At 33.5% G+C, this 24898-nt stretch overlaps 1 long non-coding RNA gene across 1 annotated transcript; it reads right to left on the bottom strand.

Moving 5' to 3' along the window:
- Positions 1-8470: 8470 nt before the first annotated feature.
- On the bottom strand, positions 8471-10322 carry LOC148760936 (uncharacterized). The gene is made up of 3 exons (XR_016028249.1): positions 10218-10322; positions 9482-9561; positions 8471-8611 (listed from the first exon to the last, which is right to left on the bottom strand). It is a non-coding gene; the product is annotated as an uncharacterized LOC148760936 (long non-coding RNA).
- Positions 10323-24898: the final 14576 nt, after the last annotated feature.

Raw genomic sequence — 24898 nt, 5'->3', positions numbered from 1 at the left:
TACCACCAAGACACTTGTCCACCACATGGTCTTCCCTTATCCTCATTTTGACCTTTGACTAATCATGTGGTGGAGAATGGAAGCATAATTATTAAAGTATAAAAAGAAAAATAGACTAATAAGCATGTGACACGTGTCAAACTTAGAATATATTAATATTTAGCTTAAAAATCAGCCTATTATCTCTCCAAATATTCGGCCAAGCAAGGAAAAGAAGGAAACAAAGGAAGAACGAAACCTAGGTGGAGAATTTCAAGAGAAAAAGTGTGGAAAATCAAGGAAAACAAGTGAAAAAGGTAGAATTTTTCAATTTAAACTTGAAATCTATTTTCCTTAAGCATTTCTCCTTATTTTCCATGGTTAAGTTACATGTTTTCATAATGAATTCATGGCTGATCAAAATGGGTATGGAGAGAGAAAGATGTTGGATTGAATTGATTTTAAGATATGTTAGTGTTTTTAGTTAGTTTAGCATATTTAGAAGCAAAACAACAAGAAAATAATCCATTTTCCCCATGAATCTTCATTGGCCGAATCTTCCTTGATGTGTGTGGGTGTTGGATTGTTATTATTTCAAGAGAAATGGCTTAGAAAATGATGAATAATTGTGAGAAAAATTAAGTAGGAAAAATCACAGTGTTAGTGCACTGTAATGGCTAAATTTTTCCATGAAGAAATGGGAGGGTTTTGATGATGAAATTGGTGTTATTTGAATAATGTTTGGTGAATTGAGGTATTAGAAAATAAATGGAGTAATTAGGGATTAAATTGGATGCGTTAGTAATTAATCGGGTGATAAGACGAATTTGGCCGATACCGAAATTTAAATGGTTATTCGTGCATTTTGCATTCCATATCATGCATTAGTAGTCTATATTAGTTTAATTTCGATTTAGTACCAATGTAGTGAGTTTCTCGATTTTGTACTGTGTCAAGGTGGTGAGTCCTCCGATAAAGGCAAAGGAATTGCATCTGAGGACCAATAGTCAAAGTACTTCGAAAATTCGCACTCTAGACATTGTGAGTAAACTTACTGTCATTTTAATTATCTAGGGTGGCTTTTAGATGATTTCATGAATTCTATGGAAAAATGGATTTAAAAAGGTAAATTTTCATATTTTATGAATAAATGTGTTTCAATGAAATTAATTTATAAATTATTTTGAAATTAATAATGATTTTGAAAAATAAAGTACACGGAGACTGCTATTTGTTGCAATTTGATTGTTTAAATTGATTGCCTTATGATAAACCGGGCATGATTGGCTGGTTGGCAATTGTATTGAAATACAGATTATTTTGTTTGCCTTGAAAGGCTGTGAATTACAATAATTGCCATATCATGTTATTGAATTTTATTGATTGGTGGGATAATTATTAACTTACTGTAGTAGGCAGGTTTCGTGGACCAGCCTATGAGAGGGCCACGGTAACCCCGTTTATATGTGCTCACCTCGATTGTAGAGGCACGTAGGATAGCTCCTGAGGTGATATTTGAGTTCACTTCACGCCGAACCACCACGTGATTGTGAACTCAGCCAACACCAAGGAACGACTGTGTTTTTCTCAAACTAAAAATATGTTTATGTGTGTACGAAATTTATTTTTAACAGCCTTGGTGGTCTCGGTAGAATGCCTCGGCCAAGGTGTCCCTAAGGATCGATTTATGGCACAAGCCTAGTTTTTATGAGATTCAGAAGCCTCTTTACGTATTTTGAATGAAATGTGTTCTAATGCTGTGACCCAGTTTACGATGATTTACTTTATCGTCTCCATGTACTCAACTCTAAATGTTTATGATGATATTTGTTTACTCACTGGGATTTTATAATCTCACCATCCCCTTTCCATCCATTTCAGGCTCAGATTAGACTGTAGATAGCTGATCTCATCGAGGACTACCATTGGGTTTGCATCCTTCAAACTGTAGGTTTATAGTCCTCTTTACTTTTGTTTATTCAGGACGGGCCCACTTGTTATTGTAAATTAAATATCATACTCTAGTTATCTGTACTGCTGTATGTAGGAATTTATTTTGCTTTTACGCTGTAAAAATTATTTACGCAGTGTTCTAAAAATATTGTTTTATAAGAAATAGAATATTTTGTTTAATATTTTTATTTTATTCTAACAGTCATGATTTCACTTTAAACAAATGTTTTAAACACCTAAATTTATTTTTGATTTTGAAGTATGTGTTCTGCACTTATATACTACATTATTAGTCGGTATCGAAATTTTTGGGGGAAAATGATCGAAATACCCCTGTGAGACGAAAATTTTTTTTTTATTGTTTTAAGTTGGAAACAGCTTAAAACCTCTTAGAACATGATATTTGGCAACGGTTACTCATAGGGAAAATGAGAAATTGATATTGAAGCCTTGCGGGGTTTCGGTTGGCATTCCGGGTAATGAGTGCCTATCGGGACACCGCGACGGTTGTCATGGGCTCGAGGGTAGTACCGGGTCGTGACAACAGCGGAAAGGCATTCTCGCTGCAGCATAGTCATTTATTTGACTTGATTCGCATGCATCAATGGCATTCCATAGCTACACCTTTTTTGTGGTCACTCCGCTGGAAACCCAGAGTCATTTTGTTGTAAACATGTACAAGTGATGTAAATTATTAAATTATACGTTTAGACAATAGATATACACTTGATTGGTATGCCACTATGAGATGGCAATGTTTAGTATTATTTTGATTCAAAGTTATAAAATGTGACTTTGCAACTTTTAATAGAATGGTGAAAAGGTTATATTAATAGACTTGCTTGGGCTTAGTGGACTACGTCCATTGAGCCCATGCATCGGTCATGGTCCGAAATTTGAGTCGTGACAGATATGTTCTATTTTTTATTAGCTTTTTAACTGTATATTATATTTATATATATATCATAAAAAAATATTACGAATTTGTTTTGCTAAAACTAATATGGGAAAGGAGTAAGCTTTAATCCAGTGCAAACAGGTGCATTGGTCGAGAGCCATATAGCGCCTTATGAATGGCAGCAAAGAAAGACAAAAATAATAGGTAAAGGAAATGCAAGTTGTAGGGTTTGAACCTACACTAGCAAAGTCATTAAGACTCTTAAATGAGCCCTTTAACCACAACAACCACTACACTAACGTAGCATTCTTAAAATAAAAGTGCAATAGATTGTACTGACCAAAAAGGTACAAACACAACCATGAAGGACCTGATGTGGCAACCACATGGCGCTAATGGATATATTTTCCAAATTTATGTTTTTACCCCACAAGTTTTTATTTTTACAAAATGATCCTAAAAGTTTTGGTAATTACAATTTGACCTAAAAAATTTATTTTTCTAGAATATTATTTATATACTTGGCATGTTAGTTAATTAAATTCACATGGATTATAAATATAGTTAATTAATTTGTTAATTAACCATTTTTTGCTTATATGTTGTGTATTAGAAATTAGTTTATCTAAAACATATATGATTTGAGTGAATTTAGCAAATGCATGTTAGAATAATTTACATATGTTGTAAAATGCTATGTCTCTTATGTGCCATTTGAGAATATTTGGTATGGTTGCAATATTTTACTTATTTGATAGGTATAATTTATAAAATGCAAGATAAGATTATTTTACTTATTTGTTAAGTAAAATTGTATGCTAAAATTGTTATTTTATAAGTGCCTTTTTTTTGTGATTATTTTAATTATTTGTTAATTATTATTTATGTTTAATTATTTGTTAATTATTAATGTTCCAAAATAATAAATATGTATAAGCAAGTAGGGCATCGTTATTTTTGTAGATTGATGTAATAGGTTTCTTATGATGTAACTTATTTTTGGGTTATATTAATTATTTGTAGAGGCCATGTAGACGAATGCAATTTCATGCTTATTTTACACATAATATTATTTTAGATATAGGCACCTATAAATGTCAATAGAGTTCTTTAGTAAAACTCAATTTATTATGTTATGTTGTATATGGTAAGTGGGAGTTGCTCCATTGCTTAATGATAGTGGAGTTGTTCCTATAATCCAAGTTATGTAACATCCCGTACCCTCGTATCGAAGCCAATACGACCTTATCAATAGGACGAAGGTCAATTGATACTAATTTAAGTGCCAAAGAGCGATGTCGGGTGAAAAGAATAATTTAGAATAAAATATTTTGTATGTGAGAAAATAATATTAAAATAATAATAAATAATAATATTTTATTAAGATCAAAGTTGTGGAGTTAAAAGGTGCGATAGAGCTAAATCGAGATAAATTAAAATGCGTTAGAACCCCGAAAACTAAATGGAAAATTTTAGAATTTAATAATATTTTATTTTATTAGTAAGATATTATTAAAATAATATTGAGATATTTCTATTGTGAGTGATGGACAACTCACACAATTTGAGCATTGAACTTAAGTGGGGGAGTCATAATATAATTTTGATGAATAAAATATTATTTTATTGAGTCTAGAATATTATTTTAATGAGTGAAATTTTAGTGATATAAGTATTAGTAAAAGTATATGTGAGTATGGAAGAATGGAGACATGGAGAATTAATTGAGATAATAAGGATATGTTGGATAATGAAATGTGCATGTGGATTTATTATTACATGCAAATTATTGCATGCAAAAAGGAGAAAGTTAGTGGGGAACATCTGAGACCCCTACCATGTGAAGTAAAAAGAAAAATAAGAATAAATCCTATTGCATGTAATAAGATTGGTGCATGAGTTGGCCAAATGAAGTAAAAAGGGTCAAAAATGCATGAAAGACTAATGGTTGCAATTAAGGTTACTTTAAACATAAAATAATGGAAGAATGGAGGAATGGGAGGATATTGGTCATTAAGAGAGACGATTGGATAAGGATAATGAGGAAAGGATATTAAACCAATTAAACTAAAGGGAAGATTGGTACATGAAAAACTATTGGATAGTAAAGTAGTCCAATAAGAGGCATGAAGGAGTAAAAGGTTGGAAATAACTAAAAGAAAAAGGAAAAGACAAGGAAAGCTTGGAGAACATTGGCAAAACCACACCTTTGAGAGAAAAGAATGAGAGAATTATCCTTGTGAAGCTCCACCCAAGATGAAAAGACAAAAAAGAAGAAAAGAGACATTCAAGGAAAGGCTCGATTTTTTTGGTTGGAGAAAAAAAAATCTAAAGAAACTGTAAGGTTTCCTTTCCTTTACTTAGTTGAGTTTTAACATCTCATCATTCAAAGAGAACTTTGGAGATTGAAGGAGATGTGTGGCTTGGTTTTAAGATCCAAGTGAGGAAAGGTAAGAATTGTGATTTTTGTTTGAATATGTTTCGAAAACTAGATGGTAACATAGGAAAGTGTTTGTGGCAGCAAAGGTATCCAAGATTTGAAAGAAATAGATGATTGTTTGTCATCAACCTTTGGTTGAGTGGTGGATTTAAGTCTTAATGATCAAAACTTGGAGGCATATTAGAGGTGCATGTAAAGTCCAAGCTATCATAAAGGTAAGCAAGCAATAAGAATGTATTGTGCTATCTTAGATTCGACTAGGAAGAATGTTTATACTAGTTATAATGTGTAGAAAAAAGTAAAGGATAAAGGATTATGCATGTAAAGACTTCTTGGGTAAAATTGTTGCCCATATCTAATTATGTGTGAGCATGAGATTAATTTTGAAATAAGGATGACTATAGCATGAATTGAACTACTTGAATAATGATTAGTTCTTGAATGAGACTAGAGAACAAAGAATAACTACAAAAGCATTAAGCTAGTAAGGGTAGCAAGTGTGAGATAGAACACATTGTAAAGTTGTTAAGCATCTTGAGTTTAATTGTTGTCAGGGAATTGACAATTAAAGAATAGTTACCGTGGGTGTAAATTAAGGAGGATAACGGTTAAATGGCAAGCAATATCAATTGACTAAAAACACAAGAGTTTAGATTGGCGAAGTGATATCCCGCCAATAAAGGTGAGTAAGGGGTGTCTATTTCAAAAGATTCCATACTATATAATGTTATATGTATAGTAACTTGTCAATGATTTATTCAATGTCATTGTGGAAAGCATGAGTTGCTAGAAAACAATAGATGGTTTAAATACCTATATGTGAAAAGATTTATACACTGTTATTGTGGAAAGCATGAGCTGGTAGAATTGATAGGTGATTGTGAATGCCATGATTTTTGAATTAGCTTTATATATAATATAAGCTATATATGTAAAGGGTTTTAGAAATCAGGGAACAAGCTCTTTACCATGGTTTATGTTGAAACATGCCTTACATGTCTTTGTGATGTGCATTCATGAATAATTTTTATATTCACCATGTTTTGATTTAATATTTAAACCTCATGCAAAGGTTTTACATTATGAATTCTTACAAACAGATTTATAACGTTGCCGTGAATTGTTTTTGAAATGGATTTATAATAAGCTTTTGAAAACCCAATTTGGTTATAAATGGTTTTGTCAAACTAAGAGATTCGAAAGTATGTCGAATGTCACATCAGAATAGTGTGACCCTTGTGCACCAGTGAGCTCTAAATAGAGAACTTTTGGGTCACCGACGGGCTGTTAGACATGGCTAGGCCATGGTCTACGATATATACGTGGCAATGGTCTATGATATATACGTGGCAAGGCCACAGGTTGATATATGTGGCAAGGCCACAGGTTGATATACGTAGTTAGGCCACGAGTTGATATACGTGGTTGCGACTACATGATTTCTTCGATGTCGGTTCGAAACTACCATGGCTGTGGGAATCCGGTGGAGGGAGGCCTCTCGGATGTTATTACATGGAAGAAGGTCCACAAGTTGATTATATATGATTACCTACTCAAGATTGATATCTCTTCGAGTTTCAAATACATATTATTTCGCATAGTGAGAAATATTGATTTTTTCGCAACTCCTTTATTTATACGATGGTTTTGTGTTTAATACCATGAGTTCGTTTATATGCTTGTGTATAAGCACTTATATTGCTTGATTTATCAGAGCGTGCACGCTTATGTTAGTCCTATTTTCAATAAAGGACATCGAATGATTTCGAATGCAAAAATCTTTTAATAGCACAGGTTTTAATATATTACTTGAAATGGTTACTTTGCATCACAATTCTTTGGTGTATATGTAAGGCACAAATGTTCCATTTCATTTTAAATGGTTTATATATTCATATGCTTTTAATATTCAAATTTTCTATCCTTGGCTTGTTTCCCATCTATGCCTTGCTTACGGAGCCGATGATCACTGAGTTTGTGAGACTCACCCTCTATATCTTCCCTTGTTTACAGATAATTGATCAGCTCGCATGTATTGCCTCAGCACATTTTGACTCGTTGCGACATAAGTAATGGCATCTCTTAGACTTCCACTTCGAGTCGCTCCACTGCATAGAGGTTATGTTTGTGTAAGATGGTCGGTCGTATAAAAATTAGTTTATCAGAATTGTATCACCGAACAACCTTGATGTTGTGTATCGGATGCTAAGAGTGATGTTTGAATGTATTTTGAAATTTGTTAGATTTGGAGATTGATATTGAAATGCCCCATACTTTGATATGGTGACAAATAAAGCTTATCGGATGTGAATTGAGGTATAATAAGGTATTTTGGAAACCAAAGAGACAAGATAACATTTTTAGAATAAAATAATATTTTATTAATGAAATAATATTAAAATATTAATATTTAGCCGAATGTCTAAATCAGTCATGAAGAAGGATCATATGGTTGATCCAAGTGGGGGAGAAGATGTCAAGCCTGACTCTATAAAATACTTGTCATGACATGCATGTGATTGACTAAATGTTTACATACTAGGAGAGCCCCGAAAAATCTATAAAAGTCGGTATTGTACCTAGAGGTACAACAAAGTTGATTTAAACCTCGAACTAGATCAAATAGAGATTTTAGGGTGAAATTGAAAATTTTAAAGTCTCAGAATGACTTAGAATGGTGATTCGGAGTTCGAGGATTAATTTGGAGTCAAATCAAAAATTTCACTATCTAGGGGCAAAATGGTAATTTTGCCACTCAAGGACAAAATGGGAATTTTTTCAAAGATTTTGATCACTTTTGACTTATTGGAGTATGATTTGAGGTTGAGAAGTGAAAAGTTATAATTTTGGTATTTTTGGAGCATAGGGGCAAAATAGTAATTTTGCCACTCTATGTGTCACGACCCGAAACTCCCATCGAGCCCGTGACAACTGTCGCGACGTCTCGATAGGCACTCATTACCTCGAATGCCGATCGAAACCCCAAAAGGCTTAGCATCAGCTTCCGCATCTCCCTAGTAAGCAACAGTTATTAAATCTCACATTTCAAAAAAATCATAAGTTATTTCCAAATTAAAATAATAAAATATTACTTTTTGGCTCACAGGGGCATTTTCTTCATTTTTCTTCAAAAATACCGAAACTCGTCAAAAACATGGTGTAAAAGCTAAATATATTCATACATACTTTAAATCAAATAACTGAAGAATAAAATTATTTTTACAGTGACACGTGAGCCCCCAACTGACTAAGAAGATGTAGGGCTACGAACCCTTACTTTTTAGGATGCAACTTTGAGATTAATTCTCGTCTTAATCAACTATCAACAAATTGTCCTGAGCCTGAAAAATGGATAGGAAGAGGGGTGAGATTATGATTACATAATCCTAGTGAGTAAACAATTACCATCAAAAGCATCTAAAGCCGAGTAGATGGAGACAATATAAAAACGTTATATCTCAATAATGTTCATAACACAAAATTCGTTTCAATCTATACCAAACAATTTCTTTTCATCAAAATTTCCCGGCTTATGAATTTCTTAAACTTGGCCCCTGCCAGAATCATTCTCGCGGGTACCTTTGTCAAGGTATCCCACTGAAACCGCCAAGGCTGTTCAATGACCCATACCCATAAACATGTTTTCACATCTAACACACAGCCGTTCCTTGGCGTTGGCTGAGTCTCACTCTCACGTGGTGGCCCGAACGTGAGGTGCACTCAAATCATACCTCAAGAGATACTTAACCTAACATCTCCCCCCGGAGGTAAATATATAATTGAGTTACTGTGCTCCTCTCATAGGTAGTCCACAGAAACCCCCACCACTGCAGTGACCGTTTAATATACCACCAGACCCATAAAAATTCCAATAGCATAATATGGTGAATAAAATGTAATTCAGTCTACCGAGACCAATCCAAAACTGTTCATATATTTCATGCCAATCCCCAAAATTTAGCCATCATGCTACCATAGTGTCATAAGCCACAATTTCAATAACATATAAAATCATAAATTTCAACACAGTCTCCATATACTCAATTTTTCCAAAACAATATTTGATTTCAAAACCAGTATAAATCTCATTTTTATTAAGAAACATTTTAATTGAAAAACATAATATTTTATAATTTAAATTCACCATTCAATAAAAGCATTAAACAAGTATAATTACTCTAGATATTTAAGACGATAAGTTGTCCACTCACAGTTCTAGGAGTCGATGTACTCCTAATCCCAGTCTTCAAGCACAATCTCTGTACTTTTACCAGTGTAATTTGCTCACCACCTATCCACAATGTACAATACATAATTCACCACATCAATGCTTGACCATTATAAAATCAATTCAGGCTCGGTATATATGCATGATATGATATACAACTTATCCGACTACCGCTTAAATGCGGTGCTGACCTAATTCGGTCTATTACCCGATTAAATCGATATACGCGTCCATTTAAACTCCAAATTAATTTTTTTCAGTTTCTATACCTCAATGGCACCCAAATTGACTTAATGTCCCTCAGTGTGGTGCAAATTATCAGTCTTGGTAGTAAATTACGAAAATACCCCTACTTGGTAAAAATTCGTATTTTTGCTCCGAAAATTCCCATTATTTTTCTAGACTCATAATTCATCATTATTCATCATAATTCCTCAAATAAACATCAAGATCATTAGCCAATATTCCCCTAGAAAATTCAGCCAATAATGGTAATGGAGGAAAATAAATTCTTTTCTTGTTATTTTGTTCCTAAATATACTAAACTAACTTAAAACACTAACATAACTTAAAATCAAATTAATCTAACAAGTTTCTCTCTCCTAACCCATTTTTCAGAATTGAATTCATCATAATAACTCAATATTCAACCATGAAAATCAAGAACAAAAGCATGGGTAAGCTAGGTATCAAGGAGAACTAAAGAAATTCTAACTTACCTAGCTTGTTTCCTTGATTTCTTCACTTTTTCTTTGAATTTTCACCTAGGTTTTCTTGTTTTTTCCTTTGTTCTTCCTCTCTTTCTCTCTCTTCCTTGCTTGGCCGGCCATATGAAGAAAATGGGCTGATTTTATGCCTTTTTATAAAGAAACAATAAAATAATAAAGGTATGACACATGGCATTTTCTTATTGGTCTATTTTTAAAATTTTAAAATTTTAATCCTTTTTATCTCCACCACACAATTAGTCAATGGTCAAAATGAGGATAAAGGAAGACCATGTGCTGAAAAAATGTCCTGGTGGTGGAAAATTACAATTTTACCCCTAGGATGGCAAAATTACCATTTTACCCTTTTACTCCAAATCATACCGAAATTAAAATTTTTCACTTCTAAACCTCAAATCTTACTCCAATAAGTCAAATGGGGCCAAAATAATCTTTTCTAAAATTCCCATTTTATCCCCAAGTGGCAAATGATCATTTTGCTCCTAGATAGCGAAAATTTCGGTTTGACTCCAAATTGATCCTCGAACTCCGAATCACCATATTAAACCATTCTGGGACTTTAAAATTCTTAATTTTATCTTAAAATTTCTATCTGAACTAGTTCGAGGCTTAATCGACTTAATGATACCATTAGGGGCAATATCGTCTTTCAATGATTTTCTCAAACTTCCTAAATATGTAACCATTCTATTGAGCATGTAAATGACGTCGTAATTATTTTATAAAACAGGGTTTGACAACACTACCCCCTTAAAATAAAATTTTGTCCTCAAAATTTCACTTATCAAGCTCAAAGAAAATGTGGGGTATTATCTTTTTATTCGATGCTTGACTTCTCCTGCTATCTCCTTTATAGGGAATCTTAATTCACTAAAAATCATTCTTCATTTTAGGTGATCACAATATCAACCCCACATATGTGTATACGATGCAGTATCACAATTCCTCCGAGTCATCCCTTTGTCCTTAATCATCTTTCATGCCTCTATATTGCTTTGTATCCTTCTTGTATTTCGACATCAATTTATTGCTTAAGATTTAAGTTCATTTGAACTTTGTATACCTCAAGTATTTTTGAGTTCTAATTTCCATAATATAGTAAGAAATTCTTACAACCATATTCCATATGAACTCATTTACTATATTATTCTTGAAACCTTTATTTACACATCCATCACTTGGTATTTACATCCCCTATCACTATTTTACACCTTCGTCTAACTTTTCACTCACTTTCTCCAGATCGGACTCGTGCTTCATCTTCCGTTATAGCAAAAACTCTTGTTGAAGAACGAGTCAATGGCCTCAAAGGTGGTTGTGCTGGGGTGTTGCTACCCATTTCAGATCGTACAGCTACCCCCTGCCTCAAGTGTACTCCAGAGGAATCTCTCCTCTGCATATCCGTATGACCTAATGGGGATGGAGCAGCTACCGTAGCCCGTCCTAACTGTGGGCAATCACTCCTAATGTGGCCCGGCTGGTCACAATGAAAGCATCTTATGCCCCAACACTCCCCAACATGATATCTCCCACATTTTTTCGCATTTATTTGAACCTCCAAAACTCTTCTTGGAAGTACTACTCATCCCAAACCTACTAAATCTCGGAGGTCTCTGCTGTAACTGTGAAAGTGGGGGTCGAGGAGATATCACCAGAACAGAAACAGTACTCTCAGAAGCAGATGTGTCCTTACCTCTTTTGGGCAGTTGACTAGAGGATACATTCGGGTTTCTCCTCTTTGTAAACTCAGCTCGCATTCTCCGATTTTCATTCGTGAGTTTTTCGGCCCTTAAAGCCATCTGTACAACTTCTTTATGAGGCTCTCGGCCTGTCACAGTCATCTTATCTCTGATCTCATTATGAAGCCCTTCTTCAAAATAACTAGCTTGATCTTGCTCAGACTTCACCAGGTCTAGCACATATGACATCAGCTCGTTAAAACGAGCCTCGTACTCTTCTATGGTCAAATTCCCTTGTTGTAAACTTAGGAATTCTCTCTTCTTCTCTTTTTGATGAAAGTAGGTGTATTATTGACCATCGAATTCTTGTAGGAAGTCTATCCAAGTCAACGGAGTAATGGAACGTGATTTTACCGAGCTCCACCATGTACGAGCCCTCTTTTCTAGTAATCTTGTGGCCACCATTAATTTCATATCATCATCCAATTTCATATCCACAAATGTCTCTGTTACCTGAGTAATCTAATCTTTAGCTGCGGTTGCATCCAAATCACCAACAAAAGAGGTGCAACCCAACTGCCTAGCTTCCTTAAGCTTTTTGGAAATGGAGACATCTGGCACTGGTGGTGGAATAGGAGGTGGTGGTGGTGGCACTGGAGATACTGCTGGGGGAACAGTATAAGGGACTCGACCAACTTGAGCTTGGCCCATAATGACATTAAGAAAAGCTGCTAATGCCTGGACTGCCTCAGGAGACATGGCAGGAACACCAGGAATAGCAGTAGGTGGTGGAGGAGGTGGAGGAATCTCAGTAGGCTCAGCAGCAGGTGCTGCTCGAAAAGTAGGTGCAGCAGACTCCCCTTCCACGGGATCTGACTGACTAAGTCTAGCATGGCCTCTTCCCCTCCCTACTGACCTATAGAAAGGTGGACGCCCACGTCGAGGATGCATGGTACTCTACAATAAGAAATGGAATAGACTTAGATGACTTTAAATTCTATATGCAACTAACTCGATCTAACCTAACTTAACTTGACTTGGGGCCACGCAATGTCAGTGTGAATTCTTAAAACGATATTAAAACCAAAAGCTTTAAAAACCAAAGCTTTAAAATCAAAATCTTTGATCTTTAAACCATGCTCTGATACCAATAAAATTGTCATGACCCGAAACTCCCATCGAGCCTGTGATAACCGCCGTGACGTCCCGATAGGTACTCATTACCCCGAATGCCGATCGAAACCCCGCAAGGCTTAGAATCAGCTTCCGCATCTCCCTAGTAAGCGACAGTTATTAAATCTCACATTTCAAAAAAATCATAAGTCATTTTCAAATCAAAACAATAAAATATTACTTTCTGGCTCACAGGGGTATTTTCGTCATTTTTCTTCAAAAATACCAAAACTCGCCAAAAACATGGTGTAAAAGCTAAATATATTCATACATACTTTAATCAAATAACTGAAGAATAAAATTACTTTTACAATGACACGTGAGCGCCCAACTGACTAAGAAGATGTAGGGCTACAAACCCTTACTTTCTAGGATGCAACTCTGAGATTAATTCTCGTCTTAATCAACTATCAACAAATTGTCCTGAGCTTGAAAAATGGATAGGAAGAGGGGTGAGATTATGATTACATAATCCTAGTGAGTAAACAATTACCATCAAAAGCATCTAAAGCCGAGTAGATGGAGACAATATAAAAACGTTATATCTCAATAATGTTCATAACACAAAATTCATTTCAATCTATACCAAACAATTTCTTTTCATCAAAATTTCCCGGCTTATGAATTTCTTAAACTTGGCCCCTGCTAGAATCATTCTCGCGGGTACCTTCATCAAGGTATCCCATTGAGACCGCCAAGGCTGTTCAATGACCCATACCCATAAACATGTTTTCACGTCTAACACACAACTGTTCCTTGGCGCTGGCTGAGTCTCACTCTCACGTGGTGGTCCGAACGTGAGGTGCACTCAAATCCTACCTCAGGAGATACTTAACCCAACATCTCCCCCCAGAGGTATATATATAATTGAGTTACCGTGCTCCTCTCATAGGCAGTCCACGGAAACCCCCACCACTGCAGTGACCGTTTAATATACCACCAGACCCATAAAAATTTCAGTAGCATAATATGGCGAATAAAATGTAATTCAGTCTACCGAGACCAATCCAAAACTGTTCATATATTTCATGCCAATCCCAAAAATTTAGCCATCATGCTACCATAGTGTCATAAGCCACAATTTCAATAACATATAAAATCATAAATTTCAACATAGTCTCCATATACTCAATTTTCCCAAAACAATATTTGATTTCAAAACCAGTATAAATCTCATTTTTATTAAGAAACATTTTAATTGAAAAACATAATATTTTATAATTTAAATTCACCATTCAATAAAAGCATTAAACAAGTATAATTACTCTAGATATTTAAGACGATAAGTTGTCCACTCACAGTTTTAGGAGTCGATGTACTCCAAATCCCAGTCTTCAAGCACAATCTCTGTACTTTTACCAGTGTAATTTGCTCACCACCTATCCACAATGTACAATACATAATTCACCACATCAATACTTGACCATTATAAAATCAATTCAGGCTCGGTATATATGCATGATATGATATACAACTTATCCGACTACCGCTTGAATGCGGTGCTGACCTAATTCGGCCTATTACCCGATTAAATCGATATACGCGTCCGTTTAAACTTCAAATTAATTTTTTTTCAGTTTCTATACCTCAATTGCACCCAAATTGACTTAATGTCCCAAAGTGTGGTGCAAATTATCAGTCTTAGTAACAAATTACGAAAATACCCCTACTGGGTAAAAATTCATATTTTTGCTCCGAAAATTCCCATTATTCATATTTTCTAGACTCATAATTCATCATTATTCATCATAATTCCTCAAATAAACATCAAGATAATCAGCCAATATTCCCCTAGAAAATTCGGCCAATAAGGGTAATGGAGGAAAATAAATTCTTTTCTTGTTGTTTTGTTCCTAAATATACTAAACTAACTTAAAACACTAACATAACTTAAAATTAAATTAATCTAACAAGTTTCTCTCTCCTAACCCATTTTTCAGAATTGAATTCATCATAATAACTCAATATTCAACCATGAAAATCAAGAACAAAAGCATGGGTAAGCTAGGTATCAAGGAGAACTAAAGAAATTCTAACTTACCTAGCTTGTTTCCTTGATTTCTTCACTTTTTCTTTGAATTTTCACCTAGGTTTTCTTGTTTTTTCCTTTGTTCTTCCTCTCTTTCTCTCTCTTCTTTGCTTGGCCGGCCATATGAAGAAAATGGGCTGATTTTATGCCTTTTTATAAAGAAACAATAAAATAATAAAGGTACGACACATGGCATTTTCTTATTGGTCTATTTTTAAAATTTTAAAATTTTAATCCTTTTTATCTCCACCACACAATTAGTCAATGGTCAAAATGAGGATAAAGGAAGACCATGTGCTGAAAAAATGTCCTGGTGGTGGAAAATTACAATTTTGCCCCTAGGATGGCAAAATTACCATTTTACCCTTTTACTCCAAATTATACCGAAATTAAAATTTTTCACTTCTAAACCTCAAATCTTACTCCAATAAGTCAAATTATACTCCAATAAGTCAAATGGGGCCAAAATAATCTTTTCTAAAATTTTCATTTTATCTCCAAGTGGCAAATGATCATTTTGCCCCTAGATAGCGAAAATTTCGGTTTGACTCCAAATTGATCCTCGAACTCCGAATCACCATATTAAACCATTTTGGGACTTTAAAATTCTTAATTTCATCTTAAAATTTCTATCTGAACTAGTTCGAGGCTTAATCGACTTAATGATACCATTAGGGGCAATATCGTCTTTCAATGATTTTCTCAAACTTCCTAAATATGTAACCATTCTATTGAGTATGTAAATGACGTCATAATTATTTTATAAAACAAGGTTTGACACTAGGGGCAAAACAAAAATTTTCCACCACTAGGACATTTGTCCAACACATGGATTTTACCTAAATTTTATCATGGATAATTGAAGGAATTTATATGGTGGAGAGAGAAAGCTTAATAGTTAAGAAATAAAAATGGACTAATGAAATGGTGAAACATGGTAAATTTATAACCATTAAATATTTGGCTTATAAATTAATACAAATCAGCCCATTTTCTCTTCATATGGCCGGCCATAGCAAGAACAAAGAGAGGAAAAGAAGAACAAGAACCCAAGGTGGGAAAATTGAAGAAAAAGTGTGGAATTTCAAGGGATGAAGCTAATAAAGGTAAAATTTCTTGATTTTATCTTGTGATTTACACTACCCATGCTTTCTTTTTCATTTTCCATGCTTAGAACTCAAGATTTCATGAGAATACCCTTGCTGGCTGAACACTTAGGAGAGAGAATTTGATGATGTTTTGGGTAGATTCTAAGATGTTCTAGTGTTTTTAGTTAATTAGTGATGTGTGGCATGAAAAGCCAACAAGAAAAATTCATTTTCTCCCATTACCCATCATTGGCCGAATTTTCTAGGGAGGATATTGTGGCTGAAATTGATGATATTTTATGATATTTTGGTGATATTTGATGTTTGGTGAGGCTAAAAATTAAATGGGAAATTTTGATGTGAAAATCTGAATTTTTGCTTAACGTATAGACATATGTAATTATTGACCCAAGACTGATAAATTAAATCTCATTCACAGTCACTGAGGTAATTTAGGTATAATTGGAGTGTAGAAAGTGAGAAGAATGGATTTGGAGTTAAATTAGAGATTTTAGTCAATTAGACCGAGTATAGTGTGACTTAGGTCGAATATCACATTTAAGTGATTAATCATACATTTTGCATCCCATCGCATGCATTCATTTAGATTTAGAAAGCCTGAAATAGTTTATGATAAATTGACACAATTTATTGAAATTTGTGTCACGTTTGATGTATAGGTGGTGAGCCTCCTAGCAAGGGTAAAGAGATTGTGCCCGAAGACCGAGAATAGGAGTATATCAAACTCCTAGTACTGTGAGTAACCTTATCATCATTTTAATTATCTAAAGTATGTTTTTATTTGGTTTGGTGAAATTTTATGAAAATGAGTTAAATGGCTAATTTTAGGTTTTATAAACAAAAATGAGTTTAAATAAAAAGATTTTATAAATTGTTTCGGAAACTGAATGATGATTTTGAAAATACAGTAATTGGAGACCACTGAGATGTTGTAAATTTAAGACTGAATTGATGGCTTATGTTATTGTGTTGGCATGACTGGCTTGGCTGTGTTTTATGAATTGTATGAATGTTTTATTTTACCCTTGTAGGTTGGGTAGTAATATATTAGCCTTATCATGCTATCAAAATTTTATTGTACGGTGGGTTTAGCTTGCTACAGTGGGCGAGTTTTCGTGGACCAGCCTATTAGAGGGGCACGGTAAACCCTGTTATATCTTACCTCAGTATGAGAGGCGCGGGTGGATAACTCCTGAGGCTAACACTGTTAGAGTTCACTTCACGCTAAACCACCACGTGAGGGTGAACTCAGCCAACGCCAAGGAACGGCTATGTTTTTAAAATAAAAATATGATTTATGCGAAATGTGAATTTTTAACAGCCTTGGTTGACTCGGTTTGGGATAGCCCTCAGCCAAGGTATCCCTAATAACTGAGTATGATAACGGTTTTTGGCACGAGCCACGCTTTTAAGATACTCATAAGCCATTTTAATGTTTTTAAATGAAATGAATATTTATGTTCTGAAAAACATATTTGGATGAAATGTTTTAATAGTCTCCTTTTACTCACATTTAGATATTTTAAATGATATTTGTTTACTCATTGGGATTATATAATCTCACCACCCTCTTTTCCACCCATTTCAGGCTCAAGATAGTTGGTAGATAGCTCATTTCATCGAGGATTACAATTGGGCTGGCATCCTCAAAATATGTAGGTTTATCTCTCTAGATACTTTTGGTCGTTCGTGGGCCCATGTATCACTACAAATTTAATTTTATACTTTGGTTACTTGTATTACAATATGTATGAATTTATTCAACTTTTACGCTACGAAAATTATTTACGTATAACTTTAAAAATATTGCTTTATAGGAAAATAGAATATTTTACTTAGTATTTCTTTTATTTTCTTATTATACCTAAATAATCGAAATTTCATTTTAAAGGAAGATTTTAGACTTTAAAACTCATTTTTTTATTATGAATTATGTGTTTTGTACTCGTAAATTATATTTTTGCCGATTTTGAAATTTTTTAAAAAAATGACCAAAATACCCCTGTGAGACGAAAATTATTATTTTATTTGTTTTAAGTCGAAAATAGCTTAAACTCTTTTAGAACGTGATATTTGAAAATGGTTACTCACAGGGGAAATGAGAAGCTGATACTAAAGCCTTGCGGGGTTCCGATTGACATTTCGAGTAATGAGTGTCGATTGGGACATCGCGGCGGTTGTCATTGGCTCGAGGGGAGTTCCAAGTCGTGACAGATATTTAATTGCCGATTTTAATTTAAGTTTCTTATTCGGTTTAAGTAAACAATCATATATATGCAAGTCGGCAAAATTTTTAATAGTCGACACAAATCAGACCGTTATAAGGAAATCTAAGTTGATTAATTTACGCATTAAAATGTTCGATTTAGTTAACAAGATTCTCAACTAAGGCTTGTTCGGGATTTGACAAGTTCTTTCGCAAATCTCAAACGTCGGTAACGATCGGGAAAAATGTCGTTACAAGTTAGATTAGGCATTTTAATTTCATTCTTATATTATTGGCGATGATTACAAGCGTGCATGTGAAATTTTCAAACTAGTAATATAAGTAAAAATTAAATATGTTTAATTTTAATTGATTAGAAAATTAGATATGTGCCTAATTAAATCCTATGTGATGATGTAATGATATGGCTTCAAAACAAATAATTGTTGATTTGACCGAATGTCCCAAACTTGATAGCAAAAACTATGATATCTGACATAAGAAGGTTCAATATTTTCTCAATGAGCAAGAATTTTTTGATCATATAACTAAAGAGATGAACCCACTTGAAGTTGAAAACACTACCCAACATCACCGTGACCAAGAAACCTATGAGTAGCTAAACTTTGTCTTCTAGGATTGCAATTGAACTCACATTTAGTCTAAATTTTTAATCTTTTTCTAGCTTATTTTCAATGAAATGGAATTGTTTATTTCAATTTATTCTTAATGCTTTTAATTGATTAATCAGGAGTTATTCACTTTCAATTCTTTTAAAATTGTGAGATCTCAATAAAAGAGTTTTAAATTCAAGGTGTCTACATCTTTACACAATCCTAATTTTCAATAATACGATGGGCAATTGTAAACACCTATTTTATCACCATGCTTTATCCTTTTGATAGTCATCTTTATTTTTCATTCCATAGTTTTATTTTTTTTCATTTCACTCTTTTGCTCTTTATTTTTATTATTATTTGTTTAATTAATCTAATTATTATTATTATTATTATATTTTTTTATTTACTTTCGATTTTATATGATTCTATTTTTTTTTTTTTGGTTTATGGGTTGATATTAAGCTCAAATTCAAAATTGGGCTTTAATGGTTTTTGGGGCTCGTTTGGGTTTTTGTTTCAATAATCCCATGGGCTTGGACTTCAGGTCCAATACTTAGACCTATTGATTGAACAACTTCCATGTAATTAATTAATTTCGTTGAGGCCAGCAATGCAAGAGTGAAATTGCAAGCAGAGCGTGTTTAAGAAGGCCACCCTCTACTCATATATCAATTGTAACAACAGCTAAAATCAAGAGTACCCCAAAAGCAACCCTAAGAAAAAACATACCAGTCGTAATACTTAGTATCCTTTCAAAAAACCCTAGCCACCTCTAACAAAACCTAAAAATTTAGGCCCTAGATCTACCGGCAGATTCCGACACAAGAAAACCAAAAAACCAAGACAACACAATCAATATACCAAAAATATAGCAGAAAAAGAGGCTTTGGAGGTTTTAATCAGAGGGGTTTCAGTTTTTGAGTTTTAGGGGTTTATTGGGTTGGGATGACTTAGGGTTCGGGTTTTGTTGCGATTGTTTGAAAGGCAAAAAGGTTGCTTTGGCTTCGAGGCATGGAGGAAATTGGTAGAGCGTTTGAGGTTTGGGGTAGCTAAGGTTCAGGTAAAATTTAGGGTTAAGGTTCAGGTAAAATTTTTCTTTGGAGTAAGAAAAAGAAAGAAAGAAAGAAAATGGGGTAAATGAGAGAAAATTAAAGATTTATAGTTAAGGTTTGGGAGCCAAAACAGTGGCGTTTTGGGGAGTGTAGAAGCAAAAGGAAAGAAGGAAAAAAGCAAAAGGGCGCACCAGTGCTTCTGCGGTGTGTTTCATTCAAGGAGGGGACGCAGCCATAAGAACCAAAACACGACGTTTTGGGTTGGGGAAGAAAACTGAAACGGGTTGGAGCTTAGCCCACCTCTAGCTCAATCTCTTTGGGCCAATTATAGTCTAAGTCAAGTAATGGACTCCTTGGGCCCTGATATTTGTTTTTGATTGGGTTTTCATATGGTTGATAATTTGTATGATTTATATTTTTTTTTGATGATTCTAATTAATATGCAAATACAATAATATATTTGTTTTATAAAAATAATAAATAAAATAAATAAATAAGATAAAGTAGTTTGCTACATGAAACAATATGTGAGTCTTAAGAAATATAGATTCAAACAAATGCAAATTAAAGATAAAGTATGTAATTTAGTAAAATATTTATTACATACCTAGGTTGAAAAATTATTTTTGGATAAAAAAAGAGAAAAAAGAAAATAAATAATGTGTGATTTGATATATATGTATGCTTAGAAAAATAGAACATTTATGCTCTAAAAAATAGTAACATAGGAAAGAATATTATTTGGATTAAATCGAAGATGAAATATTTGCTCGGGATGTGAGAAGTCACAATCTTAAGTTAATTTTCTTAGGTAAGGGATTTGAATACTGATAAGAGGGTTTTAATTTTAAGTCTCAATATTTCTTAATCCAAATAACTTTTTTTTAAAAATATATATAAAGATTCATAGTTGTACATATATAATAAAAATAAAGATAGATTTTAATTATTTAATCTCAAATTGAAAGATTACAAGGGTACTAAGATGAAATAAATATCAGCATTTACAACACCTGTCAAACCCTGCTTTGTAAAATAATTAAATGTCATTCACATGCTCGATAGAATGTTTGTATATTTAGGAAGTTCGAGAAATCGTTAAAAGACAATATTGCCCCTAATGGTACCATTGAGTCAATTAAGCCTCGAACTAGTTCAAATAGGAATTTTAAGGTGAAATTAAGAGTTTCACAGTTCAAGGATGACTCAAAATGGTAATTCGGAGTTCGAGGATCAATTCAGAGTCAAACCGAAATTTTCACTATCTAGGGGCAAAATCGTAATTTTTCCACCCTCGGATAAAATTTGAGATTTTGAGAGAATTTAGATCACCTTTGACAAATTGAAAAATGGTATGAGTATAAGGGATGAAAAATATGTCTATGGGTAATTTTTCAGTTTTTGGGGTAAAAATATAATTTTTCACTTTACGAGGATAAAAATGTAATTTTTAAAAATTTACTCCACTAAAACTTTGGAAAAGTCTAGAAATTTCATGGAAGACATGGATAAGTGAAGAGGATTGAGTGGTAGAAAAAGAAAGTCAAAAAGATGGTTAGAAAAAATAAAATAATAAAATATTCAAAAGATAAATAAAATAATAATATTTTATTAACCTATTAAAAGGCTTGAAAATTTCAGAATTCTTCATTGGGAGGGTCAGCCAAAACCAGCAAGAGAGAGAGAGAGAGAGAAATAAGAACAAACCCTAGATTGAGAAAATTCAAAGAAAAAGTATGATTTTTCAAGGAATCAAGTGTTTAAAGGTATAATTTTTCAAGCTTAACTTAAGATTTATCATTTCCATGCATTTCTCCTTATTTTACATGGTTAAATTATGTGTTTTGATGATAGATTCAAATCTGATCATATGGGTTTAGAGAGAGAAAGTTGTTAGATTAATTTGATTTTGAACTATGTTAGTGTTTAGTGTTAGTTTAGTATGTTTATGAGTAAAACAACAAGAAAAATATTCATTTTCTCCATGAATTTCTCTAGGCCGAATCTAGCCAATGGTGTGTGAGGATGAGGTTGACTTTATTTTAAGGAATTAGATGGAAAAATGATGAATTATGAGGTTGGAAATTAAATGAGAATTTTTGGTGCAAAAAATTTAAATTTTAACTCACTAGGGGTAAAAGCGTAATTTGTGGTCCGAACTGATAAATTGGACCACATTCACAGTCATTGAGGTATTGTGGATATAATTGGATAATTAAAATTGAAATGGATGGAATTGGAGTTGAATTGGAGATTTTAGAAATTTACACCGTGTATAGGCGAGTTAGGTTGGACATTGTGATTAAACGATTGTCCAAACATTTCACGCCCTATCTAGTGCATACGCATGGATAAGAGTCTGAAATAATATATATTGATTTGACACTAATTATTGAATTTTTTGTGTCATGTATTGTGGATAGGTGGTGAGTTACCTGATACGAGTAATAGACTACACCCGATGACCGAGAATAAGAGTATATCTACTCCTAGTACAGTGAGTAAACTTACTATCGTCTTAATTATCTAGAGTAGATTTATTTAATGGTGTGATTTTGTAGAAAAATGGTTTAATTGGAAAATTATTGTGTTTTATGGGAAAATAGGATTTTATAAAATAATTTTATAAAATTTTTGAAAATTTAATAATGATTTCAAAAATAGAGTAATTGGAGACCCATACTATGATTGTGTTGTTTATCCTTGATTTTACATTCAATGGCTTATGATAAATATAGGTATGACTGGTTATTTTTATGATTTAAAGAATATGTGAACTGCTTTGATTTGCCTTGAATGTGTTAAGTGAGCCATGTCATACTATTGTAATTTTATTGGTTGGTGGATTATAAAGTGGGCACTGCAGTGATGGGGGTTTCGTGGGCCAGCCTAATTAGAGAGGCACGGTTCCCAATTATTGAGCTTACCTCGATTGGAGAGAGGCGTAGGATAACTCTCGAGGTAGGATTTGAGTACACTTCACACTGACCACCACGTGAAACTGGAACTCAGCCAACGCCGAGGAACGGTTGTGTTGTCAGAGGTGAAATGTGTTTGTGTGTGCGACAATAAACAGCCTAGGCGGTCTTGGTAAGATGCCTTCGCGGGGTATCCTCGAGAATAGATTTTTGGCAAGGGCCAAGTTTTTGAAAAGTACATAAGCCATGTTGAGTAATTGGATGAAATCCAATTATTTATATGGGTTGGGATGAATTATTTTAATTATCTCCTATTACTCGGCTTTAGATTATTTTGATGATGTCTGTCTACTCACTTGGATTTTATAATCTCACCCCTTCTTCCTATACATTTTTCAGGCTCAGAATAGGCAGTAGACTGTCAATTGCATCGAAAAATAAATTTCGAAGTTGTATCCTAGAAAGCAAGGTTATAGACTTAAAGCTTCTCAGTTATTTGGGGGCCCACGTGTCATTGTAATTTAAATTGCATACTCCAGTTTTCTATATTACAGTATGCATAAATTTATTTTGTTTTTATGTCCAGAAAATTAATTTTTGATGTTTCAAAAAAAAATATATATATATATATATATTGTTTTACATTAAAATAGATTATTTTAATTAATATTTTTATTTTATTGTATTATTCAAAAAAAAAGAAGAAAGAGAGAAGAATGGAAAAACTTGTACAAAAGCCTTGCGAGGTCTCGAAAGGCATTCAGGGGAAGAATGTCTGTTAAGGCTTCGCGGTAGTTGTCACGGGCTCGATGGGAGTTCTGAGTCGTGACTATTTGTGTGGTATTAGAGCATGGTTTAAAGATAAAAGATTTTGGTTTTAAAGCTTTGGATTTTAAAGTTTTTAGTTTTAAAGTTGTTTTAAGAAATCCACACTAACACTGCGTGTCCCCGAGTTAAGTTAAGTCAAATAGAATGCATGAGTCTGCATATAAAGACCTGTTTGTTTGCAGGGTGTATAAGAGATTAAGTGATTTTCGTTTGATTTCATATAGGTTTTGAAGTGTGTTGGATTACACTTAACATGTCTAGGAGGGATAGTGATTTGATATTTCACAAAGTGTTAGTGAGGGACCAACAGATTTTACTGTTGAAAGCCGATGGTGTTCTGAACTTAATAATCCAGTAGGAGATCCATTTAGAGTACCTACTAATTGGGCTCCATCAGATTTGGGACGAAAGTTAAAATAAGGGAAAGTCTTAGTGACAGTGAGATTGATGAGAGCGTTGATAGTAATGATGTAAATGAAGGCATGAGAAACTCTCTTAAAAGGAATTGAGGAATGTGCCAAAGGGAGGAGGAAAATGAGGATAGCAGAAGAAGAATATTATAGTGGGAAAACATTGGCATCGGTCCTTAGACATTCTCCCCCAGGCTGTGGGAGCGATGTAAGTAAATGGCAAGAGAAGAAAAGGGAAAACTTAAAACAGACTCGAAAGAGGATCAAGATGATAATGATCCTAAAGATGTTTAGTGCCTTGTTGAAGCTTGTGATACTGTAATCCTAGACAGATGTAGTATAAGAAGGATAATAACCCTCTGTATAAAAGACTTAAGAGTTGACTTTTGTCTTGTATAATATAAACGGATGATGGAGTAGTTGTTTAAATGACAGAAAGAGTATAAAAATCTTTTAGTATGACAAAGGTAGATTAGTAATATAAGTATTGAGGATGAATAATTATCTTAGTGGCAAGATCGATTATTATAAATAAGTATTGAATGTTGAAATAGGAAGCCATTAATGGTTTCAACAATTATTAGATTTAATAACGATTAAACATTACAGTACTATGAATTGATCACCAGTTAACGGGGTTAAGTCAAG

The sequence above is a fragment of the Theobroma cacao genome, chromosome 9 (assembly GCF_053813885.1).
Source record: "Theobroma cacao isolate CCN51 chromosome 9, ASM5381388v1, whole genome shotgun sequence".
NCBI lineage: Eukaryota > Viridiplantae > Streptophyta > Magnoliopsida > Malvales > Malvaceae > Theobroma > Theobroma cacao.
This window is presented reverse-complemented; position numbering and strand designations above follow the sequence as displayed.